At 45.7% G+C, this 11,261-nt stretch overlaps 1 protein-coding gene across 2 annotated transcripts in view; it reads right to left on the bottom strand.

Annotated features, from left to right (window-relative positions):
• Positions 1-9,906: 9,906 nt before the first annotated feature.
• Positions 9,907-11,261, bottom strand: part of LOC309354202 (uncharacterized protein) — a 104,434-nt gene continuing 103,079 nt past the window's right edge. Inside the window, exon 6 of one of the 2 annotated variants that reach the window (XR_014162180.1) lies at positions 9,907-9,965. The gene's annotated coding sequence lies outside the window, so the exon portion shown is untranslated. Of the gene's footprint in view, positions 10,029-11,261 lie in introns of both variants that reach the window. The other variant, XR_014162181.1, reaches the window with a different exon arrangement.

The following is an 11,261-nucleotide window of genomic DNA, read 5'->3' as shown; positions in this document are numbered from 1 at the left end:
GATCACGGTGAGGGTTTGCCAAGCGTGCCTTCCTCTTAGAACGTTTCTCCCTTGCGTCCTGAGTTCAAGCGTCTTCAAAGTCCATGACACCTTTGGTAAAGGCTGTTCTCCCACTGCAGGCCAGTGTTTCCCAGTTGTCAGTGTTTATACTACATTTTTTCAGATTTGCCTTGAGACAGTCTTTAAACCTCTTTTGTTGACCACCAGCATTCTGCTTTCCATTTTTAAGTTCGGAATAGAGTAGTTGCTTTGGAAGATGATCACCAGGTATCCGCACAACATGGCCAGTCCAACGAAGGTGATGTTGAAGAATCATTGCTTTGACACTGGTGATCTTTGCTTCTTCCAGTACAATGACATAAATTATAGAAATGGAACCAAGGGGTTGATGCAAGAGGTGTTCAGTATTTAGTTTCATTTTAACTTGAGTGGAGACTAGATGGGTCATTTCAGGGAAAAGTGGGTAGGGTGTGAAACCCAATGCTTTCTATTTTGATAATAACGGAATATTTTCCGTAGGCTGCTTTGGGCACCACTCACTCCCGAAAAGTGGCATATAATTAATATCAAGCAAGCAAGCACATACACTGGAATGTAATAAGGGAAAATAATACTGTGTTGCGAACCCATGGTGAAATCGCTACACACTTTTATCATATTAAGCATTTACATGGGGGGGATGACTAACTTTTTTGGCCCTACCTTGGCCAGCCCACACTCGCCCACTACAGAGGATGAAGACAGGCAAGCACAACAAGATCTCAGCAAATCATGAACTAGGTGACCCTCTAGTTCCTTCTAACTTTACAATTCTATGACTATTTCCAAATAGTCCCTTAATACTTAAATATTGGCCAGTTATTTCAGACTGGTCCTGTTGTATTTTAATAAAATATTTGCTATCGGATTCCAGTTGTTCCTATTTTTTCAGCAGATACATGTATTACAGCAATTCTGGAAGCCACCAACTTGGAGTGATTTATGCTCTTGCGTTTTTTGTTGTTTCTGCTCATTATAGTTTTGCCATGGAAGTGAGACATCCATCATGTCAAGGCTGGCAAATACTTAATGAACCACATTTTACGAACCTCTTCAGCATGGCAAACCCCAGCCATTCTCTTCTTGGGCAACAGTTAGGGAGCAATAAATCTCTACTTCCTGCTGGGAGCAACTGTAATCTGTGAAGTGCTGCAATCCCCCCAGCTTTACCAAACCAAATTAAACCGGAGAGAAAAGTATCAGATCCCAAAGGATCTGCTGGTGGCTCAACCTGAGCTTATGAGTAACTGGAAAAGACATGTAAGGCCAATATGTTGTAGAGTACTATACAGTACTTGAAGTATCTGAAAAGAGTATATTAGTATCTCCACCCTAGCCATTCCTCCCTCCTCATTCATCATAGACTGTGGTACCTCGTAAGACGAAATAAATTCGTTCTGCGAGTTTCTTCGTCTTGCGGATTTTTCGTCTTGCGGATTTTTCGTCTTGCGAAGCATGGATGCACCCTGGTATTAACGGTTTTAAGAAAAAGGAAACAAACTCGCAAGACGTTTCGTCTTGCGAAGCAAGCCCATAGGGAAAATCGTCTTGCGAAGCAACTCAAAAAATGAAAAACTCTTTCATCTTGCGAGTTTTTCGTCTTCCGAGGCATTCGTCTTGCAAGGTACCACTGTACTACCAGTACAGACCTGCAAGAGAACTGGAGTAGATTCCGAGTCAGAATCATTCATAAATACTCCTAAAAGGTTAACATACAGTAGAGCAAATGAAGAAGGCTGGAGCTCACTTCTTATCTGATTAATAGACACTTATAGCCTGTCCTTCACCAGGGAGTTCCAGGCTGAGTTACATACAGTGCAACAGCTCAGTGGTCAAGCATGCCAGGTTCGTTCCTTGCCATCTCTTGGTTGGAATGGGACTGTCCTTTGCCTCAAACCCTGGAAAGCCAACACCTGTCTATGAGGACAATGGATGGACCAGTGGTCTGACTCAGTACAAGGTAGCTTCCTACGTTCCTCCTGCAAGTAAGCCATGTAATTGCAAATGCATTGCTAGAACATAAAATTAAACCAAATCAACAGCTAGTCAGAAACAGCAACAACCAACAGGAGGGATATTCTGGGTTTAAGTCACAAAATGGCTGCCATGGGGGTGTGGCACAACATAACATCATACCGTCATGGTGGAGGTTTCCCCATAACTGCTTTTTCATTCTAGAAAAGACAAACTGTTGCGTTTCTGCATGCTGTACAGCTGTTAAAGGCACAAGATACCCATTTCCCTGAAATGCCAACCCTAAACCAAAGCCTAGGCTGCCCTATTAAACACAAAGAGACTTACTCCTAAGTAGAAATGTATACCATTGTACTGAAAGATAATTCTACAGTAAATGCTTAACTGAGTGCTTGATCAGGAGCAGACCTGCCTAAACCTCTTTGCAAAGTTTTCACATTTGCCTTTTGTGGGAGGGGGACTGTTTTTGACTCGCCCATCATAGGAGCCAACTCCTAGGGACTGAGGTCCCTTCAGCCCCCCCATAATATATTTGAGGGGGCCGCCCCCCTGACAAAGCTGAGAGGCATTTCCATTCAAATGAAGTGCCCGTGCCGTGTCCCGGGATCAATTATGCTGGGCATAGCTTACCTGCCAATATTTTATTCAAGTTGGCCCCACTGTCACCCATATTTTTTGTGCAGTAGTGTTTGCAGAAAATACCATACTTTTCTGCGTATCATACGCCCCTGTGTATAAGACGCCCCCTATTCTGGGGACTCAAAATTAAGAAAATGGGGGTGGGGATTGCCAGAGTTGAGCTATTTTTTTTGGGGGGGGAATCACTCACCCACCTGCCCCCACCGCTGCCAATAACACACGTCACAGAAGCCAACAATCTGCCTGCTCACCACCAGCAGCCGCCAATCGCCCGCCCAATTGCCGCAACAACAGCCAATCGACAGCAGCCCTTGCCGCAGCTACCAGTCACCTGAACAATCGCTGCTGACAATCTCCTACTTGCGGCAGCAATGTATCACCCGTCCCCACTCTGAACTACCCATGTATAAGACGACTCCAATTTTTTTACATTATTTTAACAGAAAAAAACCTTGTCTTATACATGGAAAAGTACGGTAGCTTTTAGGGACTGTCCAATGTCAGATGAATCACCCCATGAAAGATGCATCCTGGTTGCTAGGGGGGAAGAAAGGACAAACTTAACTATAAAGTAAGACAGGCAGGAAAATTCACTAAAAGGGAGGGGGAAATTAGCAGCTCCTCAGGACCCCAGGGATTCCTATGCTGGGTCTAAAGAAAGGGGAAAGGACAGGCAAGAGGGAGGATGAATAATCCAAACCCTGAGTATCAACCTCCTGGGTCACAACAGGATGTTGAATAAAGAGGGTAGAGACTGCCCCTGCCAGTTAGTACTGCCACTTCTGCTAGTTTCCCAACCCAAACCAGGAGAAACTCGGGCTGTTTTAGGACATCTTTGGGCTTCACAAGGACAATAACTAAACCGTCCTCTCTCTGCCTTTGAGCTCCAATGCCACAAATTTCTCAGTACCATAGCACTAAGAAGCCGGGCTTTACAACCAAGCTTTCTCCAAGCCAAGCTTCCTCCAAGAAGCCACACCAGCATAAATGTTAGAAGAGTACCTGTACATTTTGCTTCATGGCCTTATTTCTAGGAGGGAGAAAGAGGAGAGGGGGAGCTTTTTTAAAAAAATCGGGTTATCCCTGAAAGAGGGCACGTATTGCGGTGAGACCTGGACAATCACACCCTGTGTTGTGGGTGGGTTCAATTGGTCAGCCTCAACATCTGATTGGTAAGTCCCTCGAAGTTGGGTGCAATCTGGCCAATGGGACGCAGTCCAAATGGTTCAAGGGACCTATTTATGCCCATGCACATGACCCAGAGCTTCCTCTTTCGGCACGTGCATTCGGAACACCCGCCCACCTCTCCCTACTTTTAGGGCTTGTTGCGCTTGACCTTGCTATGCCGTCGTGTGTCGTCTGTCATTGGGACAGGGGCACGGCAGGAATTTTCCCCACTTGGCTGATTGGCTGTTGCCATTTGGGTTTCATTTGCCGCGTAGCAAATCATCATAACTTGTAAGGTTGCAGATAGGCTCTGGTTCAGGTGATAGGGATGGGAGAACGCTTTTGCCATCCCTATGTGAGGGGTATTCCGTTAAAGGAATCCAGGACTCGATGGTTTGGTCAACCCCTGAGAGGGGGTTGTGCCCATGCCCGAGTCCTGGGGGACATTTGGGTTCCTGGCTTTCCGCTTATCCAGGTGTTCACCCTTGGCTGACCTATGCTGGTGCCCTGGGTCAGTGCTACCTGCCATGGTGCAGGGAGCTAGTCGAACCAGAGTCTATGCAACCACTCACTTTCTGTAATCAATAAAGCTGTGGCCTAAATTCTGCCAAAAACCAAAACTAAAATTTTGAGTCAAGTGTGACTATTTAGGGGGGAGGTTTCTGAGTCTGAACATGCAAATGGAAGCTCAGACATTCGGGCCCCTGGCCAGTAGCACCAATTGTGCCTGCGAGTGCCAGGTTGACAACCCCATTACACACAGCACATTTTTATTCTGTTAAGCCTTTGAGCTGAATTTGTATGCCTGCCTTAAAGTAATCTCATACACTTAAAATAATGGTAGCAACATGTGTTTTGACTTTCTAAAATTGCCTTCATTCTCAGTCACGTTCTTTTACTTTGCATGCTCAAATATACAAAGCATGTGCTCTCCCACGGAGCTATAATATAAGACTGTTTACAGTGGAAAAGTCAACTGTTGAATTATACCTTTTCTAAGAGACTTGGCATCTCTAATGCGAGAATCACACCTATGATTGACTTCAACCAAAAACCACTGCCTATATCTGATTTCTACCTGTCACCTGAGTTGGAAGAAGTTTTCTTCATGTTCTGTAGCAATGTGCTGCGAAAGACAACTGAAAAAGAATGATCCGTTTTGACAAAGGAATAATCTATTCACCTTCAACTTAAATATGCTTAGGAGAGCAAAAAGGAGATGAGCTGTAAGGAAATCACTGCAGCAACAAGAAATATGGTTTCATAAATACTGCTGCTGCTGAAGGAGCAAAAATCATATTATTAAAATAATTATTATCCTGACCTCCCAAAAATTCAGCAGCTAGAAACAACAACAATTTTTGGTCAATAACTATGTGTCATTAGGTTAAATCCATAAAATGAAAAAATAGCAACACTCATGTTAATCAAAACCGGAGAGGCTGGAGTGCAGAAAATCAACAACATACTGTTCTTTGTGCTTTGGCAGCAATCTGATATATCTGGAAGGCACGAAAGAGTGTCCCTAGTAGAATCACAGAGTTGTAGAGCTTGGAGGGGCCACAAGGGTCATCTAGTCCAGCCCCTGCAGTGCAGGAATATTTTGCCCCAGGTGGGGCTTGAACCCGTAACCCCCAGATTAAGAATCTCAAGGGCTCTTCTGAGAATCTCACCATCCAACTAATCCTCACAAATTATTCCTAATTCCCGTCTTGCTTCTTGATCTCCACAAAAGTTATTTCCTCCCACCAGCTCTGCCAAAAATGCAGACAATTCCTACATATTATATGCATTATCACAGACATATTATGTACATGTTATTTACTCCATGTTCCCTAAACAGATACATACAACAACAGTGCAAATACAGTGGTGCCTTGCAAGACGAAAATAATCCGTTCCACGAGTCTCTTCGTCTAGCGCTTTTTTCGTCTTGGGAAGCAACCCTATTAGCGGATTAGCGGATTAGCGGCTATTAAAGGCTTAGCGGCTAAAAGGCTATTAGCGGCTTAGAAAAAGGGGGGGAAGCAGAAAAAATCGCAAGACTCGCAAGACGTTTTCGTCTTGCGAAGCAAGTCCATAGGGAAATTCGTCTTGCGAAGCGCATCGAAAAACGGAAAACCCTTTCGTCTAGCGGGTTTTTCGTCTTGCGAGGTATTCATCTCGCGGGGCACCACTGTAACTGCATAAAAATACTAGCATGTCACCCACTAAGACTTCTCTATCTTCTCACACAGCAGACCTCATATTTCCTTTTTCTTCCACCCTTTTTGTAATTTTAACAGCTCTTGTAAACCAATCTTCACCCTTGGACATTTGTCCCCCCTATTTCCTGTGCATGCCCTTATGCAGCCATCCTGACTTCTATCTATTGCTCCCATTTTTGTTGCTCCTTGAAATTCTCTGCTCTTAAGGAACTTTGATTTGCAAGGGATTAAAAAAAAATAAGCAAAAAATGGCTTTTTGGCTCTTTTTTTAAAAAAACAACAACAACCTTCCATTCTAAAGCTTTTAAGGAACATGGCTTGGTCATGTATACCAAATGGAAGATGGCAGGATCCCCAAGGGAAGCTGGCTTCAGGCACTTTGTAACTCTGAGTTACAAAGATGTCTGCAAACATGACATGACGACTGGGAACATCAACTCCATCATGTGTGAATCCCTCGCAGACAACAGCAGCGCCTGGCAACAGATAGGCTGAGCATCCACAGCCAGTGACCAGAGGAGAAGTAACAGCTGGGAGGAGGGCAGAGAGAAGAAACACGCTGGTGCTTCTGCAGCAGCACAGCCAGACGCCCTCCTCTGCCCCAGGTGCAACAAAACATGTCTCTCCTGTATCAGTCTCTACAGCCACAGCAGGCGCTATAACTCTCAAACACTTTGACGTCAGCCTCAAAGGCACACTTTTCCACTGTCTTTTGAGACAGGTGAATGACAATAATTTTTTTGGGGGGGGGGGATGAACGAATTCCTATGCCCCGCAAATAACCCAGAGATGCATTTTAAATAAAAGCACACATCCTATTCTTGTAAAAACACACTGATTCCTGGACCATCCGTGGGCCGGATTTAGAAGGCGATTGGGCCGGATCCAGGCCCCGGGCCTTAGTTTGCCTACCCATGCTGTACAGCAGGGGTGGCCAAATCCCAAGACACTGTGATCTACTCACAGAGTTAAAAACTGGCAGTGATCTACCCCCTTTTGGGGGGTTCAGGTCAAAGTTGTTGAGTTTTTTCAGGGAGGAGGTAAAATGTTGACCTTTTTTTAGGGGAGCCACAGTTGTTCAGCTTCTTTACGGGGAGCCAATGATCTACCTGTTGCCTTTGTCCATGGAGTTTTCTTGGCAGGGATACTGGAGTAGGTTGCCGGTTCCTGCTCCAGGTGGATCACGTTTGGTCAAAACTCTCCACTATGACCTGTCCATCTTGGGTGGCCCTGCACGGCATAGCTCATAGCTTCTCTGAGTTATTCAAGCCCCTTTGCCACGACAAGGCAGTGATCCATGAAGGGAGGCAGTGGAAGACAGGAGTGCCTGGCTTGCTCTGGTCCATGGGGTCACGAAGAGTCGGACATGACTAAACGACTAAACAACAACAATGATCTACCAGTGATCTACCACAGACGTCCAGTGATCTACCGGTAGATCACGATCTACCTGTTGGACATGCCTACTCTACAGCATGTGGAGAAACTGCCTTCTCGACCACTGGACCCACTATTGGTCTCATCTGCTCAATCTGCTGGAGCCTGTGTCTGCATGCAGGGAAAGTCCCTAACTCATCGAGGGTTTGAGACCTACTGGCTACCCCCACCTGGTTTAATCGGCCATTTGAAGCAGTCTCCCAGGGTGCATCTGCTGTCATGACAATAGTGCTACACCAGTAAGCAAATGAGTACATCATGGTTACTTCACTGAGCTCCAGGTTTCAAAACACCTGTGATGACAGAAGCATGTAGGCAGCTTGGTAATATTCCATTATTACAGTGCTAAGGATGAAGGAGTGCAATCACTCAGGAAAAAAATATTTTCAGCTCTCTGGCAGGGCTTCCTTGGGCAACAGTTTGTCACTGAGCAGAAGAATAAGAACTTCACAGTCATTTTGTACCATGAACCAGAGCCTTATTGATGAACTGGTGGAAAGTGCATTTACCGGGGAGGTAGGGATGTTGAACACCTGATGCATTAAATGTCGAAACCTGGCAGATTCACAAGAAAACAGATTGTTCATTTTCAAGCACACGTTGGCTCATTCAATTACAGTGTGACAGCAAAAGCAAAGACTGTCTTAGGGAGGTTAATTGAGCACCTCCATTAGATGCAGGAAAATTAGCGTAATGCTTGGCTGACTGAAATGTGGCTTTTCCAGTACTTAAAGTCTTCTACGAACAGTTATAAAGTGTGGGGCTAACCGATTTACTCTATCCAGTTAGCATCCCCAACCCCACCCCTTACTGTAAGGAAAAGTCATTTCACATTCAGATAGCCATGGAAAGATACTGCTAAAGCTTTTCCCTCCCACGTTTAACGTGGCTAAGCAGCAAAGGATATAGGTCCATAGCAGGGTGTGCTGGAATGAGGACACTTGCCTAGGGCCCAATCCACCTGATTAGTGAGAATGAGTGAAATCAAAGCACAGAATTTCATTTCTCCTTCGCCAGCCCAAGATTTAAAACCAAGATTAGCATAACCATCAAAAGCCACACTAGTTTTCCTCTGTGGTTTTCTGGTCTGTGTCCAAGTGGCCCCCTCCTGTTCCCCATGAAAACTCTTGTTCCAATTCTGGGTTTTCCTGGCAAAAGCAAGGGGGCAAAACAGAAAGAAAGAAAAAGTGATGGCCTGGGAAAACAAAGACCTGTACCTAGAAAGCTCATGGCAAATGGCAAGTGTGGATGAGACCTTATTCTCTGCTCCTACATGTTACTAGATTTCCTCCTCAAAAATATCGCAAGGTGGGGCCTACTCCCATTGGTTCTCCCACCTAAACCGCTGGATTTTCACCTCAGAATGTACCACAACTAACTTTTCATTCAGTCTAGCTTTATCTCCCGAGTTTACCAAAGAAATACAGGATCTAAGTTCTCTCAATTAATCCATGATCTCATGCCATTAAACTAGGGAGCTGATACCTGCAAGAATGTGATTCGGTGCACACTTGACAGATAGATGAACGCTACATTAGTGACACAAACACTGCCACATACATAAACAAACAGGGATGAAGGAAGAACCATTTTTCCAGCATCTACCTATTTGTATGTAGCAGAAAAATGTGGCCTTTGCTAGACTTTGAAAAAGAAATCAGTAACTATGATAGGTGGCACAAAAATAAGCTTACAATAGTAAGATGAGATCTAAAGCATGTTGACATTTGCTTCAGTCATGAGTTTGCAATGCAGGAAACATGGGGCATGTTCACATTAGCAGCTTAAAACCAGCGGCTTAGCTAGCCGCTCGGGTGTCTGGTGGGGGGCGTGTCCTGCAGCCAGGTGCAGGGTGAGCCGCCTAGCTACGACCCTGCCTGAACGACCCTACAATTTGGCATCCCTCCCTCTTGTTCTTCAGCATTGTTTTGGCACTCTCTGCAGCATGGTACCCAGTGTGAGCGCACCGGTTGTGCCATCCTAAAACTGCCCTGGCCCAGCCTTGGGATATGGGGTTGGCATGGGAGAGAATCACCCCCCATGTCCTGCCCAGGTGGACCACAGAGAAACACTTCCCGTAAAACTATAGGAATATCTAAACCAGACCTCCTTCCTCCAGCTGGCAAGGTGACCGTGAAACACTTCCCCTGCCCCAGAAGGTCCCAGCATACCTGCACATTTGGGGTTTCCCTATGGTGCCGCTGGGCTGCTGCTTGGCTGGAGCCTTTCCCAAACCATGTCCCTACGAAAGAAGGAGCACATTGTATTATCCTGGCATAGGAATCCACTCTAGGGCACAGGGGTTCCGTGGGCCCTCCCCAATAATGTTCTTCTGGGGTACATCACCCTCAATATTTTCTCTCACTCCCCCCTCCTGCCTGCCTTCCCAGCTCACTCTCTTCCTCACTCTTCCACATCCTGCCTTTTCCTGCTGGCACAGAACCAGCCAGGGAGCAGGCAAGCCAGTGGAGGCAGGGCCCTCCTGCGGTGGAGACATAGGGCCTCCTGGGGGGGGGGCTGACCCCCAAACTTCTGCAGGGACAGCCTGACTGCTGGTGAGGGTGCCTGGCCATCTGACCCAGGGAAGGAGGGAGGCAGAACGGGCACCCCTGCCATGCTGCCCATGCTCACGTCACCACTGGCTGCCGACGCTCGCTGCTCCTCCGCCACTGCTTAAAACACAAGGCCATTTCTCCCTGCTGCATTTGAAGCTGTCGTCTGAACATGCACACTTATCTGCGCATGCACGGCGGCTGCCTCAAATGTTTGCATTACCGCTTGCTCGGCATCGAGCTTTCTAGTTGGACCAAAACTGGTTCGAGGGAAGAACACATCCAACAATGTTTTTGTCAAGAAACTACAGAGTCAGTATGGATTGTGGCTATCATGAAGTTTGAAATGAAGTTTCAAAAACTAGTGCTGGGAGCACACTGCAACCTTCCCACAGTTTGATTTCACCTCCAAAGGTTCACTTCTCCATTATCACCAGAGACCGCAGGATGCCAATGTAAGTTTCATGGAGTGATTGTCAGTGTTTGTAAAAACCAAAAAGAGGAGGAAAAGGTTCTGACCTCCCTTTGCCTCTTCAGCCTGGTCCTCGGACCCTTGTCGGCACAAAAAGAGTCCACGAGAATATCCTTGCAGAGTTTTATTCTTAAAAGTCTTTGTGCAAAACACGACTGAATAACTCCACACACCAGCACCAACCAACCCAAACACCAGTCTCAGCAACCAACTAACATTTCTCACTTATATATACAACTTGGTGCAGACCGCTGAGTCATGCTGACCCAGCTTTATTCGCATTAAAGAAACAGCGGCCATTTTAGCCGTGACACCCCTTCTGTTTCTTTAAATGCGAAAAACCCCAACAGAAACAATACATACATACATTATATACATAAACCCAGTTTTGTCATCAGTTCATTATGGCATGTTGCTGGCAAAGGCTTGGTGAACAAATCAGCAATATTATCTTGTGATTGACAATACTCCAGTTTGATTACCCCATTCTGTACACAATCTCTAACATTCGCATGACGGATAGCAATATGTTTTGATGCGGATTTCATTATTTCCGAGCCCGCTAATGCAATGCACGATTGGCTATCTTCATACACTTGGATAGGCAAATCAACTTTACAATCTAGATCTTTTAGTATCTGTATAAACCACATGATTTCACTGCATGCTAGCGACAGGCTCCCATATTCTGCCTCACAGGATGAGGTTGCAACAAATCCTTGTTTCTTTGACCTCCACCCAATTATGGAATTGGCAAACATCATAACCATTCCA

Source organism: Podarcis melisellensis (assembly GCF_964234715.1).
Source record: "Podarcis melisellensis genome assembly, chromosome: 13".
NCBI lineage: Eukaryota > Metazoa > Chordata > Lepidosauria > Squamata > Lacertidae > Podarcis > Podarcis melisellensis.
The sequence above is the reverse complement of the archived record's forward strand: the minus strand, read 5'-3'. Positions and strand labels throughout refer to the sequence as shown.